The sequence below is a fragment of the Nuphar pumila genome, chromosome 15 (genome assembly GCF_984573655.1).
Source record: "Nuphar pumila chromosome 15, dmNupPumi1.hap1.1, whole genome shotgun sequence".
Classification (NCBI taxonomy): Eukaryota; Viridiplantae; Streptophyta; class Magnoliopsida; order Nymphaeales; family Nymphaeaceae; genus Nuphar; species Nuphar pumila.
The window spans coordinates 46,248,452-46,267,929 of record NC_143263.1 but is presented as its reverse complement, the minus strand read 5'-3'; positions in this window follow the sequence as shown (position 1 = coordinate 46,267,929).

Here is a 19,478-nt window from a genome sequence, read left to right as displayed (position 1 = left end):
GCTCTTAACACGGCTGGCCTCTCATATAAAACCCTTAAGGTTCCACTTACCAACCAAGGATTACACCTTTAGTTCATACTACACAATCTTATTTGATTCGTTACCTTACTCGAGATTTTCACCTCAGTAAATAAATGCATGCATGTGAGCCACATCTGCTCCCACCTCAATTATATATTATCATTTAATGGTTGTGCCTTAGAATGGTACCTTATCGAATTGCCTGCTGGATTGTAGGGATGACAGTGGATCGGGGAGAAATGGGGCCCTGCCCTACCTCGCCCTGTTTGGACCAGGAATGGAGGACATGAAATGGGGATGGAGGTTAAAATCAAAACCCGTGCGAGGATGGAGGGCAGGATTTTGAGACCTTGTCCCCCGCCCCTGGTCCACTGCCTTCCCTGCTCTACTGTGTAGTCCCATTTGAACATTCATGGATAGTTAGGAATCATTTTTATTTATGTACCAATGATTCCTTAAATTTTCATTTTTGGCTGATTATCTTGAACTCAGATTCGAAGCTTACAAATCAAGATTCAGCTTTGGTGACACATTAAAAAGGCAAGACAGGACAATCTTTTGCTCATCAAGCCAGCCACGTCCGTGACCTGTAATGGTCATATGATCATGTCCTTAGGTACTAATTTTAATGTATTGTCTCAAGATACTCTGTACATGAAATTATAAGAACAATGTTTATGTACCTTGAATAAACTGTACTGCCAAGCATTGAACTTGGAAACTTGCAATCTAGATGTAATACATTTCTTGTGTAAGCACAAACTAGTAAAAGGTCACAACTTCTATCTTCAAAATTAACTGTGCATGACACCAAGGGGTTTGGGATGGGGTAGGTTCAAATCCCATGGGCATCAGTCACCCCATGCGTAAGTCGAAGCTTGGCGACTCCCTGGGTCAAGGGGTAAGCCTTCAGAGTTTTACGCCAACATGGACAGAGACCGTAGTACCAGTGTGGCTGGGTCTCTATGCCTGGGGCGGTTTCTTCGAGTAAAAAAAAACTATGTGCATGTGTGTGTGCGTGTGAGTGCACGCACACACACCTCCATGAAGTAGCAGTGCACCAAGTTGGCTCATATTGATAAGCATAACAAGGACGCAATCAATCAATTCATAAAACAAAAATGTGCACTTTCTTGGCAAAGATTTATTAGGGCAAAACAATGCAACCAACAAGAAACATGATATAGCTTTCAAGTATTAACTTTTGTACTACTTACAGTCCCTCGCAACTTATGGCAAATTCACAGTGGCCTCATGCCATTCGGCTTGCTTGGAAGCAGGGATGGATTGGCTGCCTAAAGGGGCGGTTTGGAGCCATGGTCTTTTGCCCTGTGCTCAGTTTATGGCTTGGGTTCTATTGGCATGTCAGGTAAACACCTGTGACCGAATACAAAAATGGGGTGTCCTACTTGTAAATCGGTGTTTTATGTCTGAGAAAGACTTGTAATCAGATGAACGTCTGTTTTGGTCCTACCCCTTCTTTCATACACTGTTTAATTTGGCTTGGCAGGACCTTGGTCTGCAGATAGAACAGGCTTCTTGCTTCAGGCAGCTCATCTTTGGTCATAGGGATGGCAGTGGACCGGGGGAAAATGGGACCCCGCCCCACCTCGCCCCATTTGAATCGGGGATTGAGGACCCCATCTCGTCCTGTATGGACCGGGACATGAAACGGGGATGGAGGTTAAAATCAAAACCCGTGCGGGATGAAGGACAGAATTTTGAGACATGGCAAGGGTGAAGACCTTGTCCCCCGAATCTGCCCCGGTCCACTGCCATCCTTGTGAGTCCTCCCTTTGTAAAGTTCTACAAAAATTCGTGGCTTCTCTCGGCTTGGTGGTAGGTTTGGAAGGAAAGACATAGCAGGTTGTTCAATTAAAAAAAAAAAAAAAAAGACGTCAACCAAGTGTTGTTTGCCATTCATTCGGATATCTTTCACACACAAACTGAAAAACGATTTTTAGAGTGGTTGGTCAATTTGACCTACATCCACTATGGAGACTCTCTCTCGCTCTCTCTTTTGATTTTCACGTCCACAGAGAGAGAGGGTCTCCAGTAGAGAGGTTCATACGTTGAAGCAGATCTAAACGTGGATGTAAATGTTGTGAACAAAAATCCTAATCAGCTCTCTCATGTGGGTGATTGCTCCAAACAAAGACTCCCCAAAATCAAAGACCCTGAAGTGAAGAAGTAATCTTGTAAACAAGAAACTTGTAACAAAATAGTCTGATTGTAATTGGGTTTCCCAAATCAAGAAGAGACCCCAAAGACGTGTAACCTTTGGAATCTTGAATAAAAAGGAAAGAGACCTCAAGGGCGTGAAAACCAAGGGAGAGAAAGTGAATGTAGGTCAAATTGTCGTTTTCAGTGTGTGTGAAAATCTCAGCGCTTTTCAATGTTTACATTTTAAGCTTTAAACTATGACACGATTGCCACCCAAGCCCAACGATAATAATAACCTCAGGTTCCTTTCCAAAAAGATAAAAAAGGCTCAGAACAGGAGGCTTCACTAATATTGTCAAGCATTTGAAGAGTCCAACCTTCTCATTGGGGTTGCAGTTTTAAGGGTACCCAAAGTGGTCCCTAAGCTAAAAAGGCCAAGTGGGTGGGCTCCACCCAAGCATTTCTCCTTCTTTTTCACACTTGGGAGGGTGCATGCATGTTCAAGAAAAAGGGGGAAAGGAAGGTGCCTAAGCCTACTGAGGTTGACCCACTTGAAATTCTTTAGGGCTATCTTTTGGAGGTTGGAATGACTTGGGAGGAAGTGCAAGGTTGTCACTTTCACCCCCCACCCACTTGATCTATTATAAGCCCCTACTTGGGCAAATAAAATCAGTCTGCTGTATCCCAACTTGTATTATTTTCACTACTTCACTCGTACGGCCAACCTTTTTTTTTATATACATATTGAATTGAATCGCTTGAGCCTAGTTGAATTTGTTGCTGATTGACTTGGTGATGCTCTTTGTAAATTCTCTGACGTTTTTTTTTTTTAAAGGCAAGCCGGGGTTAAGCTCCTGTGGAAGAGGGATTAAATCTTGGGCCTTCAGCTTTGCCTAGGACCCCGCTTACCACATGTAAATTCTCTGATATTAAGTCAAAACCTCTTCTTCTTCATTGAACTCTTATTAATAAAACTTTCTCTTATTCTAAAAAAAAAAGTATTAACTTTTGTGATATGATTATTTTTGTCATGTGCTTAGAAGCAAAGGCCACCGCGACGTAGCTTCGGGTAATCGTAAACACCCGAAGCAGGCTTTTTAAACGCACAAGCAATGCATAATACACGCGCATGAGCAGAAGCAAGAGTACGTGCATGCACGATCACAAAAAGAACAAAGAGACAAGGATACAAAAAGCTTCTTCATAGATACTTGAAAGCAAAGTACATCAAAAGGGGGAGAGAGAGTCCGAATACATAGAGTTCTTAAGCCGTAAGGCCTTGTGGGACACTCGAGAGTGCCAAAGAGGTATATACATCAGAACAAAAAGGTGAAAAATATGACGGTCCGAAACATGCTCTCCCACCTAAGTTGGCACCATCCTCGACGTCAATTGTTCATGGTAGTCTTCTACAAGTTGTCGATGCTAAAACATGTTGTTGGCCTTCTCTCAGGTGGCTTCACATTTTGGCAAATCATTTCACTGCACTAAATACTTCTTGACTATTCCTAGGTAGTTATTGGAATGGTTGGGGATGACTTCTAGTTCTCTGCCTAATACATTGACCGTTGAGGGTGCCCGCTGCAAGATGGGAGCACGTTAAGGCATGCTCCGTTGAGGGTCTCCTTCATCTTCATGGAATGACTTCAGGTTGCATATGTGAAATACCGGATGCACTTGAAAGTTTGTTGAGAAGTCTACTCTGTAAGCCAAGTTTCCCACGTGCTTGATGATGGTGAAAGGACCAACATACTTGCGAATAAGGCCTCAGTGTTGCACTTGAAAGATAGTTGTGCGATTGAGAAAGAGCTTGGCCAACACTTTGTCTCCAACATGGAATTCTACTAGACGATGCTTCTCATCTACCCATTTCTTCATTGGCTTGGTCGCCTTGTTTAGGTATGTCTTTTCTAACTCGGTCTGATCTTGCCAGTTCCTAACGAAATGGTATGCATAAGGCGCTTTACCACATCCTCGCGCCGCAAGAGAGTGCAGAGTTTACGGTTGTTGTCCAGTTGTAACTTCGAATGAATTATGGCCGAATGACTCGCTCTTTTAAAGGTTGTAGCAAAATTAAGCTGCATCAAGTAGATCAACCCAATCTTTTTGGTTAGCACTAACAAAGTGCCACAGGTATTCCTTCAACATGCCATTGATCCTCTTTGTTTGTCTGTCAGTTTATGGGTGAAAGCTTGTGCTAAAATGTAAGTTTGTCCCCATCAATCGAAACACTTCTCGCCAAAACTTGTCAATGAAGCGCGCATCACGATCGCTGACAATGCTCTCTGAAATTTCCCAATGCTTGATTACATTTTGCACGAGCAACCTTGCGGTGTCGACAGCTGAGCAAGTGATAGGGGCAGGCACGAAGACAACATACTTTGAAAACCTGTCCACAACCATATAGATAGAACTGCATCCTTGTGCTTTCGGCAAGATCATAATGAAATCCATGGTTATGCACTCCCACGAACGACTTGACACAGATAGGGACTCTAGTAGTCCACCGGGTCTTTGATTGATAGGCTTGTCTTGTTGGCAAATCAAGCAAGTTCACACATAAGCACCTACATCATCGCGCATATGCCGCCAGTAGAATATGCGTTCTAAAAATGCCAAGGTCCTCTGTTGCCCTGGGTGACCCACCCAGGTAGTATTGTGGTACTCGTGCATCAAGCGTCTCCTTAAAGTATCATGCCACGAGATATATAAATGGTCACCCGCAATGCGGAGCAAATCGTCCTCCAGCCAAAATCTTTGCATTTTTCCTTCTTTCACCAATGCGATTAATTTTTGAGCCATTGGGTCACTTTTTGAAGTTTCTCACACCTGTTTGAGAAGATCGCTTATCGGTTGGCTCGCACTATCATCCCAAGTGAGCAAAGCTGCAAGTTTTGCCTTCCAACTCAAGGCATTGGCAACAACATTGGTCATGTCTAACTTGTATCGAGGATCATATCGAATTTTGCCAAGAAATCTTGTCAACGCGCTTTTCTTGAACTCAGCTTCTTTTAAGTTTAAAAGTAGCTTATCACAACATTATCAGTGCGCACAACGAATTGCAACCCCAAAAGATAGTGTCTCTATATATGAAAATAGTGCACGCTCGCCAACATCTCGCGCTCATGCATAATGTATCGACGTTCAACGTTCAACTTCCTGCTTTCAAATGTGATGAGATGTTCTTCTTGGAGCAACACCCCTCCGATAGCAAAGTCAAACGCATCGGTCTGCACTTCAAACGGTTGTTGACAATCGGGCAACTTCAACACTGGCTCCTCTATCAAGGCATGCTTTAACCCATCAAAAGCCTTCTGGCAGGCATCAGAGCATAGCCATGGTTTGTCTTTCTTCAATAGATCTGTGAGCGCAGTAGCGATCTGCGAGTATCTCTTGATGAACCATCGATAGTAGTTTGCAAGCCCCAAAAAGGAGTGCAGCTCAGGAACCTTAGAAGGTGACTCCCATGCTTGAATAGCCTCAATCTTCTTGTGATCCATCTTCAGAGCGCCTCCTCCTACAATAGGGCTAAGAAAGTGGACTTTCATCTGGCCAAATAAGCACTTTTTTTGCTTGACATACAACTCATGGTCCTTCATAGTCTGTAACACAATCTGAAGGTGTTGAACATACTGCTCAATAGAGTCATTGTACACCACTATGTCATCCAAGTACACGATGACAAACTTGTCAAGGTGCGGGTAGAAGATCTTATTCATTAGGGTCGAAAAGGCAGCAGGCGTTCGTCAAGCCGAAGGGCATGACAAAGAATTTGAACGCCCCATACTACATTACGCAGGTAGTCTTTGGCTCATCCTCTTCTGCAACTTTGATCTGCCAGTAGCGAGACCTCAAGTCTAACTTAGAGAAGACCTTCACCTTTCCAAGTTGATCAAATAAGTTCACGATCAAAAGGAGCAGATACTTGTTCTTCATTGTCATTTTGTTCAATACCCTATAGTCGATGCAGAAACACTTCAACCCATCGTGCTTCACCTGAAACAACCCTGACACTCCAAAGAGAGCTTTGTATGGTTGGATGATCCCCGCTTCGAGCATATCATCCAATTGTTTGTGTAATTCCTGCAGCTCCAGAATTGCCATACGGTAAGGAGCCATTGCAGGTGGCCATGCACTCGCCACTAGTTTAATCTGATGGTCTACCTCATGCCTCGAAGGTAGCTTCTTCGACAGCTCGGCAGACATAACATCACCAAACTTCTTTAATACTGGCGCTAAGGCCTCTGGAACATCTGTGTCTTCTTCTGCCTTGCCTGTAGTGCGGATTGTGACAAGAAAAGTCTCATCACTGCTTTTCATGCCCCTCTTCAACTGGAGCGTTAACCATGCAGGGCTAATTCTCACTCACAAAGTTGACAGTGTTGACGTGAGGTATCTGCACGGCCTTGTTGCTTCTCAAGAAATCCATCCCGAGGATGACTTTGAAATCATCCATAGGTGCAACTGATAGTGTGATCCTTCCTGACTAGTTGTGGATCTGTATTGGTGCATCACGAATAATACCGTAAATGGCCTTGGCCTCCGAATTGACCACTTTCATGTAACGCTCTTTCCTTTCCCACTACAACTCCAACCGTTCTGCCTCTTCATGCGAGATGAAATTATGTGTGACACCTGTGTCTATCAATGCGTTAGTGAGTCTTCTGTTGAGCGGAAGTTCCAAATACAATAGTTCTTTGCATATGGTTGGTTTTGCGGCAGCTGTCACCTTCACTGCATTCATCATCTGCATTGCACCAACTATTGACGCCTCTATAGGTTGATAATTCTTCTCACCCTGAACAACATTTGCAGCTCGGGGTGCACGGTTATCTCTATTCCCTTGACCGCGATTTCTGTTGGGACATGTATCCTGCCAATGATCCCTGTGGCAAATACGACAATCACGACGATGATAGTTGTCACCTTGAAAGTTATTTCAATTTTGATTATTGTTTGGCCATTCTGTCGGCCTTGATTCTATTGGTTTTCATGACCAGCATTCTGCCCCTGATCATTCTTTCGATTGTTCCTTCGATTGTTGTGATCATTTCCCTGTTGTCTGCCTTGAAATGTCGCGTCGTTCCTGTCGAGCTCGGCAAGTTTTTCTGTAACCACAAGTGCATCAGCTAATGTTGTTGGGTCATGACGAATGAGTTCTGTGTTTGCCCACCCTTGCAAACCATTACTGAAATAGAACAACCTATCCTGATCATCCATTCTCTCGACTTTCAGCATTATTGAAGAGAATGCCTTGACATAGTCCTGCACTGATCCTGTCTGTTTCAGTGCCAGCTATTTTTTATGAGCTATTTTCTCTTAATTTTTAGGCAAAAAGTAGTCTCGTAATTTTTTTTGGAGGTCCTCCCACGAGACTATCTCAACCAACCCGCATCGCACATCACCCAGGCAACGTTTTCACCAAAGAGTCACTTCATCCGCAAAGTACATTGTTGTGGTTCACAGCCTATCTGCGTCCTCCTCTATTCTCGCAGCTTTCAAAAATGGGTTCATCTCATAGATAAAGTTCTCGAGATCATTTGAGTCTCGTGTGCCTTTATACTTTGTGGGCTCAGGTAGCCTGTAACGTGGTCTATCCGCGTAAGTCGCAATGTCGCCAATTGGGGCAGTCATCAACTATCGCTCAAACTGATCATTCTTTCATCAAAAAATATTCAATTCAGCAGCCATGATGTTGAATCGACCCAACAAGTCATCAAATCTGATGAAAAAGTACTTCATCGAGTAGTTAAGTTTAGTGGCAAGACTTTCTACCGAGTCTTTCACTCCCTCTACTGTTGTTTTGATCTCTGCATTGAGATCCTTAAAAGCAATACAAGTCCCATTGACCAATTTCTTCATGTTGGTCGCGGTCTTAGTCAGCTCGACAACATCACACGAGATAGCTGACACCCAATCATCGGCCATAAAATCTTCTTCAGGAGGAACCATACTGCCTAAAGGAGTCATGACATTCTTCTTCGGTGTCATTGTCAATCCCAATGTCGACAAGGCTCTGGTACCAACTTGTCACGAGCTTAGAAGCGAAGGCCCCCGCAACGTAGCTTTGGATAATCATAAATACCAAAAGCAGGCCTTTTAAATGCACAACACACGCGAATGAACGAAAGCAAGAGTACGCACATGCACAATCACAAAGAGGCAAAAAAGCAAGGATGCAAAAAGCTTCTTTATAGATACTTGAAAGCAAAGTACATCAAGAGGAGGAAAGATGATCCAAATACATGGAGTTCTTAAGCTGTAAGGTTTTGTGGGGGCACTCCAGAGTTCTAAAGAGGTATATCCATAGAAACAAAAATGTGAAAAACATAGCGGTTCAAAATAATTTTAGTATTGTTATAAAAAGCACATACATGGTAATACCACATGAAAGTCTTATGCATTCTATCATAAATATACATTTAATTGAGTGTACTAGTTAAATAACGGTGGTTCAACGCTATAGCTAATTTGTGAACACCTTTCTTTCACTGGAAGTCTCTCATTTATTTAATATTTTGTTTTCTTGGCCTTTTATGTAAAATTTGAAGAACGCCTAGATTTTCACACACAAACTGAAAAACGATTTTAGGGTGGTTGGTCAATTTGACCTGCATCCACTATGGAGACTCTCTCGCTCTCTCTTTTGATTTTCACGTCCAGGGTCTCCAGCAGACAGGTCCATACGTTGAAGCAGATCTAAACGCGGATGTAAATGTTGAGAACGAAATTCCCAATCAACTCTCTCATGTGGGTGGTTGTTCCAAACAAATACTCCTCAAAATCAAAGACCCTGAAGTGAAAGAAGTCATCTTGCAAACAAGAAACTTGTAACAAAAGAGTCTGATTGTAATTGGGTTTCCCAAATCAAGAAGAGACCCCCAAGACGTGTAACCTTTGGAATCCTGAATAAAAAGGAAAGCGACCTTTTCTGAAGATAGTGAAAACCAAGAGAGAGAAAGAAAGACCCCAGAGTGAATGTAGGTCAACCACTCTAAAATCGTTTTCAGTGTGTGTGAAAATCTCAAAGTTTTTCAATGTTTACATTTTAAACTTTAAACTATGACACGATTGCCACCCAAGCCCAACGATAATAACCTCAGGTTCCTTTCCAAAAAGATAAAAAGACTCAGAACAGGAGGCTTCACTAATATTGTTAAGCATTTGAAGAGTCCAACCTTCTCATTGGGGTTGCAGTTTTAAGGGTACCCAAAGTGGTATCTATGCTAAAAAGGCCAAGTGGGTGTGGGCTCCACCCAAGCATTTCTCCTTCTTTTCACACTTGGGAGGGTGCATGCATGTCCTTTGTGCCATCACGCGGGTCAAGAAAAAGGGGAAAAGGAAGGTGCTTAAGCCTGCTGAGGTTAGGTTGACCCACTTGAAATTCTTTAGGGCTATCCTTTGGAGGTTGGAATGACTCGGAAGAAAGTGCAAGGTTGTCACTTATTATAAGCCCCTACTTGCGCAAATAAAATCAGTCTGCTGTAACAAGGTTGTCACTTATCACCCCCTACCCACTTGATTTATTATAAGCCCCTACTTGCGCAAATAAAATCAGTCTGCTGTAACAAGGTTGTCACTTATCACCCCCTACCCACTTGATTTATTATAAGCCCCTACTTGCGCAAATAAAATCAGTCTGATATATCCCAACTTGGATTATTTTAACAACTTCACTCGTACGGCCAACTTTTTTTTTTTTATATATATATACATATTGAACATCTCTCTCTCTGTCTCTGCGTAATTTTCAATAGAAGGCTTATATTAAGCAATGTGTTTGTTCACTTTTGCGAACGGCTGTAGGCTGTTTGCACATATCCTTCATTTGCGCTTGCATTATTATTGGAACCCTCGTCGCATTATCCTTTCTCCTTTTCCATCACCTCTCTCTCTCTCTCTGTGTGTGTGTTTTCCGGTGCATGCATGTATAGCTGTAAACCCATCTTGTTGAAGTACTTGTTGAGGGTCATATTATGTCCTTCTACCCACTTGTGTTATTTTAAACCTTCTGCATCATCTCTCTCTCTCTCTCTCTATATATATATATATATATATATATATATATAACTTTTTTCCATGGTGCCATGAAGTTAGAGGTGTCAATGGCTCGGGTCTGACCCACACTAGACCCATACCAAACTTTATAGCGTCAGGGTTTGGAGATAAAGAGCAAGGACCGATTAGAATCCGGGTAGCGTATGGAGCAGGGTATGGATTGTGATTTCATACCAGACCCAGGCCCAACCTTTCGGTTAAAACCCATGATTTTTCAATGTAAAAAAGATAAAAAAATATTATTTTACAGGGTATGGACCAGGTCTAGTTCATGTAATTCTTATAAGATTCAGGTGTGGTTTTCCATATAGCAAACCTGATTTGACCCGATTCCAGACCCGGTACCTGCACTTTTTATCAGATCCAGGTTTGAACCCATCTGGGTCTGAACCAGATCCCACCCGACCCTTTGACAACCCTAAATGAAGTACAAACTGCGCACCTCTTTTTATTTCATTTTTTCTTGTTTTTTTATGAATTTAACCTTACAACTGTAATTTACAAGATTTGTTCAGTGAGAATCAGCTCTTTGAATCACGCAATTATAACATATATACAGGTTTTTAGAAACTTTCAAAAGCTAATAGCCCACGGTATACTAAATTTTTACTGACGCATACATTTTTTGGGGGGTAAAGAAACATGATTCAAAAGTTGTTTCCTAACATTTGGACCAGGCTAAATACATTTATAAGGTACAATTGAGTCAAAATGATCTACACCTATAATTTCTAAAGGTAACAAGACATCATGGAGCCGTTACCAAATGTTATCACAGACAATATATGTGTGTGTAAAGCTTGTAACCATGTTATCATTCAGTGAGCATGTTTGATTTAACCATATAAATGTGTTTAGAATTGTAATTTATTAAGTTACTATGCTTAATCAACCAATATAACATAAAATAAGATAGACAAAAATCAACAGCTCAATAAGGATAATAACTTGGAAACCACTCCAAACAACGTGTTGAAGTCTACCTTAACACATAAAAGTAGTAAAGAATATGTCAAACATGATTTAAAAGTTAGCTTTTGCTTTAGAAGCGATCTATATAAATCAAAAGTGTGTCCAAAAGGTATGGTCCTACCATTTTTTTCATTAGGTCCGGTTAGAACTCTCTAAAAATCATACTTTCAAGTATTTTTGGCTCCATCATAACCATTGAATGTGTCTATTATTGCTTATTTACTAAAAAACAAGCTTTCTTTCAAACTGATTTGCTGTAAACATGTAAATATTTTATCATCAAATTTTAGCAAAATATCAACCAATGATATTTTGTCTCTTTAAAACACACATTAGCATAAAAAATCTTATTCAAATACATGTTTCTTATCGAGTAAACAACAATAAAACACATCTAATGGTACAAATGGAGCAAAAAATACATAAAAGGATGATTTTTTGGATACTAACGCTACCTAACAAAAAAGGGGTAGGACCATTCTCCCTATATATATATATATATATATATATATATAAAGAGAGTTTATATTTGATACAAATGATTGTACTTATAATTACTCTGAATTTCACAATGAGAGTTTTTTTGACACAATCTAACCTCATAAAAGTGTTCAACATGCTTCATTTAATAGGAACTAGGGCTGGTAAATGAACCGAGCAGCTCGTGACCCAACTTAGTTCGGCTCGTCACCAACTCGTTCATGATCGTTTGTATAGTTGGCGAACCCGATCCATGAGCAGCTCGTGTAGCTTAAACCAGTTGAGCCTGAACACAACATGTTTGGCTCAGTAGAACTCGTATAAATAATATATATATATATTTTAAATATATAATATAAAAACAAAAATGCATAAACTATATATAAAAAAATCATATAAAATATATACATAAATTATGAAATATTAAGCATAATATATATAGATTTTAAGTGATATATATATATATATATATATATATATATATATATATATATATATATATATATATATAATGAAATATTTTTACATGAGCTCAATCCAGTGGTAAATGAGTCGAGCCTGAACATGCTCTGTTCAGTTCATTCAGCTCAGTTTACCAGCCCTAGAAGGAGTCGACTCTTGGATCATGTTTTTTTTATGAAAAAATATGTTTTTATGAGTTGAAAAAAGTGTCGTAGCTGTTGATTTTTGGATTGAAAAAACTTGTATACAGGCCGAATTCCATCAATCCAAAAGCGGTCTCCCACTAAACAAAACATGTAGATCATATCTAGTGTTAGATGTGAGAAAAATGAAAAAGGGAGTTCCACCACATTTCCTAAGTCATTTGCACATACAAATGACTTAGCAAACCTTAGTGCATCTCTCTCTCTCTCTCTCTCTCTCTCTCTCTCTATATATATATATATATATATATATATATATATATATATATATATATAGAGAGAGAGAGAGAGAGAGAGAGAGAGAGAGAGAGAGACGAAAGTAATTCAACATTACCACTCATGAAGATCAACAAACTGTTAAACCCATGAACTGAACAAGAGCAAAAGCTAAAAACAAATAAAGAAAGCACAAGAGAAAAAAACATCAGACAAATAAAACGGGCTCACGCCGAAGCCGCTTGCCCAGATTGCGGCAAAGGAAATGCAGCGTCGGCAGGAGGGAGTGGAAGATCACTAATATGCAAACGCAAGATCGCATAAACATCTAACAAGATTTTATGCACCAGGTTATGAGTGTTAACTGGAATATGACGAAAATGAGTGTCGTTTTGTGCCATCCAAACAAACCACCAAGAAGTAAGCAACCACGTCCGCCAGATGAGCCTCCACCTCTTGTTGCGCCTAATACAAACTGGCCCCAAGATCAGATCTAGCGCAAAAGTCTCCTCCTTAACCAATACTTCTGGATGCCTCCAGGTTCTGCTAAAGATTTCCACAAATATTGGGCAAGACCAGAACAAGTGAAACGTAGATTCTTCAGTAGCCTGACAAAGCATGCACCAACTCGGGAGCTGAATGCCCCACTTCTTTAAATTACTGTGGGTTTGGATCCTATCGTGCAAAATTAACCAAGCCAGGACTCAAGAACGGGGAGAAGGACCCTTCGCCCAAAGCACATCCTCGGGCAACCAATCAGCCCCTGACGGGAGCAACGATCTATAGACTTTTTTTGTGAGAAACTCTCCGCTTGGCGTCAAAGCCCACTGCAACCACTGACCAAAATTTCTGGAGTCCTCAAAATGGTCTCTAAAGCAGGCTAAAGCCCTCAACCATGATTTACGCAAGTGCGAGACAGCCAAACCTCGGGTTCCTAGACGAACCAGGGTAAGAGCTAGAGCCCCATATTTAGCAAGAAGCAAACTAGTACAAGGGTTATCCGGTTGGTGGGCCAACCAACATTGCTTGGCGACAAGAACAATGCTTCGCAGTCTGGGTGCAGGAATGCCTAACCCAGCCATACGCCGAGGTAAGACCACTGAACGCCAACCAATCAAATGACGCTTACCCTTGTGTTGACACCCAGACCATAGAAAACCTGCCAGCAAGCGTGTCAGCTGCTTCTCTACTCCCACAGGCATCACAAACATAGACATGAAAAATTCTGGAATAGTTGAAAGAACATGTCTGACTAAGGTTAGACGGCTAGCGATGGAGAGATAAGACGACTGCCACGAAAGCAATTTGCGCTTCACTTTTTGAAGCGTCGGAGCCCAAGCAGCTGAATTGAGGTGCTTTACTTGTAACGGCAAGCTCAGGTACATAATAGGCAAGTCAGAAATAGTGCAATTAAAAATTCTCTTTCCAGCTGCAAGCATATTGGCATTAACATTGAACATGGTAATAAAGCATTTGGTCTCATTTAGAGAAAGCCCAGATAGGGAGAGAAAGAACTGAATGATAAGCTTGAACCTAAGCATCTGTTGAACATTTGCACAACCAAAAATGATCATATCATCAGCATAAGTAAGAATATGACTCTGGAATTCGGAAACCTGCAAAGGTTCAATGAAACCCGATACAGCAGCCCGCTTAAGCAAGACCACAAGACCCTCAGCAACTGCATTGAACAACAAAGACGATAGGGGGCACCCTTGCTGCAAACCCCGTCCCAGCTTGAACCGGTCTCCTCTAATATCATTGATATTTAACATGGCCTGGGCATTTGAGACCAGCTCTCTCACCCAACCAGAAAAACGACGACCAATACCGAAGTTTGCTAACATTTGAAATAAGAATGGCCAATGCACAGAGTCAAAAGCTTTATGAAAGTCTAACTTAAGGACAAAGTAAGGTTGACCTCTATGTTGCAAGGAATGAACAACCTCGGACGCCATGATGAACGAGTATTGTACCCTCTTATTATGGATAAAGGTGAACTGAGAGTATGAAAAAATCTGGTTAGCCACCAATTCCAACCTATTCGCCAAAACCTTGGCAAACATCTGATAGAGAGCACTCATAACTGAAATTGGACAGAATCGAGAAATATCGACAACCTCATCATCTTTCGGAATGAGCGAAATAATAGCAACATGAAAATGATAAGGCAGGCTGGAGTTACGATGGAACTCACCAAACATGCTCACCACGTCTGATTTAACACAGTCTCAAAAGATTCTAAAAAAGTCGACATGAAACCCGTCAATGCCAAACGCTTTCCAACCTAACAGATCTTTAATGGCCATAAAAATCTCATCGTCAGAGAACCTCCTTTGCATAGATCTGGCTTGCTCAAGCTGAATTGAGCCAACTAGGGTATTGCCAAGGACACCCTCCGCAGTTAACGAAGCAGAATATAAGTCCTTAAAGTATAGCGAGACTGCCGAAATAACGTGTTGATTGAGATAAGAAACACCCTCAATGGAGATAGAAGGAACAACCTTCCTCCTATGACGATGAGAAGCATATGAGTGAAAAAATTTAGTGTTGCCATCATCAGTCGCAAGCCATTTCACCCTAAACCTTTGCTTGCAACGAATTTCCTCTTTGACCCTCCAGCTTTTCAAGAGCATATTTAATTGTAAGGACCTGGCCTGGAGACTGAGAAGTTGCAAATCAGAAAGAGAGTCAGGAGAAGACATATACTGATACAACGCAGAAATCTTTTGCTCTCATGCAGTCATTTGCTAAAATTTCTCCACCTTACGACTATGAAGTCAAACTTTGATATCCTTAGCTAGACGAGAAAGCTTATTTTGAACCCGGAGCGTTGCCCAATGCTCATCAACAGTTTTGTTCCAAGAATTAGTAATAACCGAGAGAAAATCTGGCTCCTAAAGCCACCATTCTTCAAACGCAAAGCTCCTGGTGGGTTGAAAGTCATCCCCCCACTGAGTGATGATCTGCCCATGATCCGAGATAGAGGGAGCAAACAACACACACTTAACGTCGGGAATAAGGTCCAATAAATTAGGGGTGACAAAGACCCTATCAAGGACCTTACAACACGGATGAGACTGCATATTCGACCAAGAAAAGCGCTCCCGGGTCAAAGGAATAGGGTAGAGAAAATGTCGATGAACAAAGTCTTGAAAACCTCTCATAGAGGGATTAGGAATTACGAGGTTATTAGAGTCATGGATAGATAACAAACAATTGAAATCCCCCATAAGAAGGTGACAATCCGCATTGAAAACGACAACCCTATCCAAGTCATCCCAAAAAGCGGGCCTCATGGCGGCGAGATTAGGTCCATAAACAACAGAAACCACGAGAGAGAGAGAGAGAGAGATTATTTGGTGATTACATATGGACATGATGCCCTCGCTGTTTTTTTCAAAAATTTGATCTCGTAGATGTATTTGACATGGTTTGCACCACGGTTTTTCAACAAAAAAATGACTTTTTGAGTCTTGAATATTTATATAAATCTTTGAGCCATTGATTTTGTAAAACTTGTAAAACCCAACTCACCTGTCAAAATCGAAGGATTGAAGAGTCGATTCCAATAAAATCAAGCATGTGATTAATTTAAAAAATTTAAAAAAAAAACTAAAAATTCTTCATTTATATATGATAGTTCATGACTAAGTCCGTCTGCGTGTGTGCACCCTCCACAGGTAATTTGATTGGAGTACAGTTTCAACCTTCAACTTGAAAATCATATGTATGGACATTAGCTGGAATGTCACGACCGCATGAAGAGCAGATCCCAGTCATAAATATCGACTGTTGGTTGATGAGATTGGCACGATGCATACGTGCCTCATGCATGAACCTTTGAAAGGATAATTCAACAACTGTCCCTTCCATTTAATTTATTATTCGAGAGGGGTGAAAGCACTTTTAGTGAGTTGCATTATTCCACGACGATATATAAGATTAGAACGGTAATGGAATTTTGGCCCTTTGGGCTCCCCCAAGGGACAAGCCAGAGGGAGGTTCATTCATCCTTACCTACACCACAAGAATACTTTTCTGCTTTTTCTTTGGGATTCAAAGGGACCTTTTATATGGATTTGACATGACAAAGTTGTGGCTGCAGAAGGCTACACCAAAGTTCCAAACCCTCACAGCTGCGCGTTTGAATGCCTCGGATCTCTGATCTAAGAATTTGATTTGATGATAGTGCTCCTGCTTAATCGCAATCGCAGGGACCGTTAAATTTTAGGGTTGCTTTCCCTGTTAAAAGTAGCCCCTGCATTTTTTGTTGTTGCGACGAGACTTGTGAAAAGCATGTGGTTTTTATTCCTTCCTGCATAAACTCTTAATTTAAGATCTAAGGCAATCAAAATTCCCGGAAAGGTGCTTCATAATGTTTTTTTTTAAGCCATGCTGGGGTTAGGCAGATCCTCACCAGTTATAATTCAACTTACCAATGGGTTTTGAACCTGCAACGTCCCACCACAAGGAGACGTGAACTGATAGATCCTACCAACCATGGGGAGCCCCGTTGGTGGTGATTTATTATGTTTACTTGTGGGGATCCGACAACTACACAAACTTCAGAAGCTCTTAGCTAGTGTTGTCATCCTTGCATCATCATAATCATCTCACCTTTCACATGGGAACCTTTTCAAGTTTCTCAGTCGAGAAAAAAAAAAGGATAAAGTCAAAGTTGCCTCTGACGGAGTTACCATCAGAAGTGCCCTAGATACCGTTCATCTCAAGATGAGAAGCATCCAAATCACCACGCGTGGGATGACCATCTTTTAGATGAGACCCACCCTTTTCCCTAGTGCCCTCCCTGCCCTACATGAAGGGCATCAGAGCAAAGCAGGTTATATGTTCCCCCCCCCGAACAGGGCAGTTAGCTACATCTCATGATCGGGGGTCCCAAACAGCACCACGTATGTAAGCATGTGCGTCTCGTATCCCCATGTTTGTCACCATTAATTAGCGTTGGAGTTTGATGCGATTGCAAAGACTTAAGTACCCTCTCCTCCATTGGTGCAAAAAAAAATGACGGTTCTTGAAAAGGAGTGGTTGTAAAGACTTAAGTGCCCCGAAGATGATTATTTAAGACCCAGTCTCTGCACTGGAGGATTATCCGAAAAAGAAATTTCCCCTGGAGGAGGCCATGAACATCAACCCTATTACTCTCTCTCTCTCCCTTCTATTTCTGCTTCTGTGCACATCCATTAGAAGATCATACATTGCTCCATCAAGCACCGACTGACCTGCACATTGACTGTTGTGGAGCCTGATTCAAAGTTTTTACCCTTACAGGAGGAGGGTTTGGGGGCTCATCTCAGCGTGGGTAGCATCATTCAACTCTCTCTCTCTCTCTCTCTCCCTTCTATTTTTGCTTTTGTGCACATCCATTAGAAGATCATACATTGCTCCATCAAGCACCGACTGACCTGCACATTTACTGTTGTGGAGCCTGATTCAGAGTTTTTACCCCTACAAGAGGAGGGTCTGGGGGCTCCTCTCAGCGTGGGTAGCATCATTCAACTTGAAGAGTTGTGGAGTCTGATTTAGAGTTTTTACCCTTACAGAAAGGATTTTAGATTTTTGTTTGTCCTATGATATGATCTTAGCAAACACTTGGTTTAGGAAGAGGGAGTCTCACCTAGTAACATTTAAAAGTGGGGTTAATACGAGTCAGATAGATTTTTTCCTACTTAGAAAGAGAGATAGGGGTTGTTGCATCGATTGTAAGGTTATACCAGGAGAAAGTGTAGCTACACAACATAGAGTCTTAATTTTAGATCTTAGAATTAGACAATGCCGCAAAAGGGATAGACATAGGATAGATCCTAGAATTAAGTGGTGGGCACTGAAAGGAGCTAAACAAGGAATGTTTGTAGAGCAGGTAGTTAAGGAAGTTGATTGGTGTCTCGAGGAGGATTCAGAATCAATGTGGAATAAGATAGCGGGTGGTATGAGAAAAGTAACTAAGGAGGTATTGGGTGAGTCTAAAGGCGGTGCACCACTAGGTAAGGATACATCATGGTGGAACGAGGATGTCAAATTAGCTATTAAGGTTAAAAGAGAGTGTTATAGAAATCTAAGTAAGAGTCGTGATAATGAGAATTTGGAGAAGTATATGATAGCAAAGAAGGAAGCTAAAAAAGTTGTTCGAAACGCGAAGGCTAAGGTATATAAGGAGGTTTATGACAAGTTGGATACCAAAGAAGGCGAGAAGGATATTTATAGGCTTGCAAAGATGAGAGATAGGAAATCGAAGGATTTGGGTATGGTTAGATGTATCAAAGATGAAACGCAAAGGGTTTTAGTCAAAGATGAGGAGATTAAGGAGAGATGGAAAGATTATTTTGATAAGCTATTTAATGATAGTCATGCTCAAGATCTTGGAGACTTCTCCATTCCTTTTCATGAGATAAATCGTAACTTCATGCGCAAGATTCAAAAGAAAGAAATTGCAGAGGCTTTGAAGAAAATGAAATCAAGAAGGGCAGTTGGCCCAGATGGTATACCTATCGAGGCTTGGAAATGCTTGGGAGAGAAAAGTTTAGAATGGTTGACAAATCTTTTTAACTTGATTTGGCGAACAAATAAGATGCCTAATGAGTGGAGGAAGAGTACTTTGGTGCCTTTATATAAGAATAAGGGTGATATACAAGATTGCACAAACTATCGTGGTATAAAACTCATGAGTCATACTATGAAACTTTGGGAGAGGGTGATTGAGTCTAGGTTGAGGAAGGTTGTCATGATATCGGAGAATCAATTTGGTTTTATGCCTGGAAGATCAACTATGGAAGCTATACATCTTCTTAGACAACTTATTGAAAGATATAGAGAGAGGAACAAAGATTTGCATATGGTTTTTATTGATTTAGAGAAAGCATACGATAGAGTACCTAGGGATGT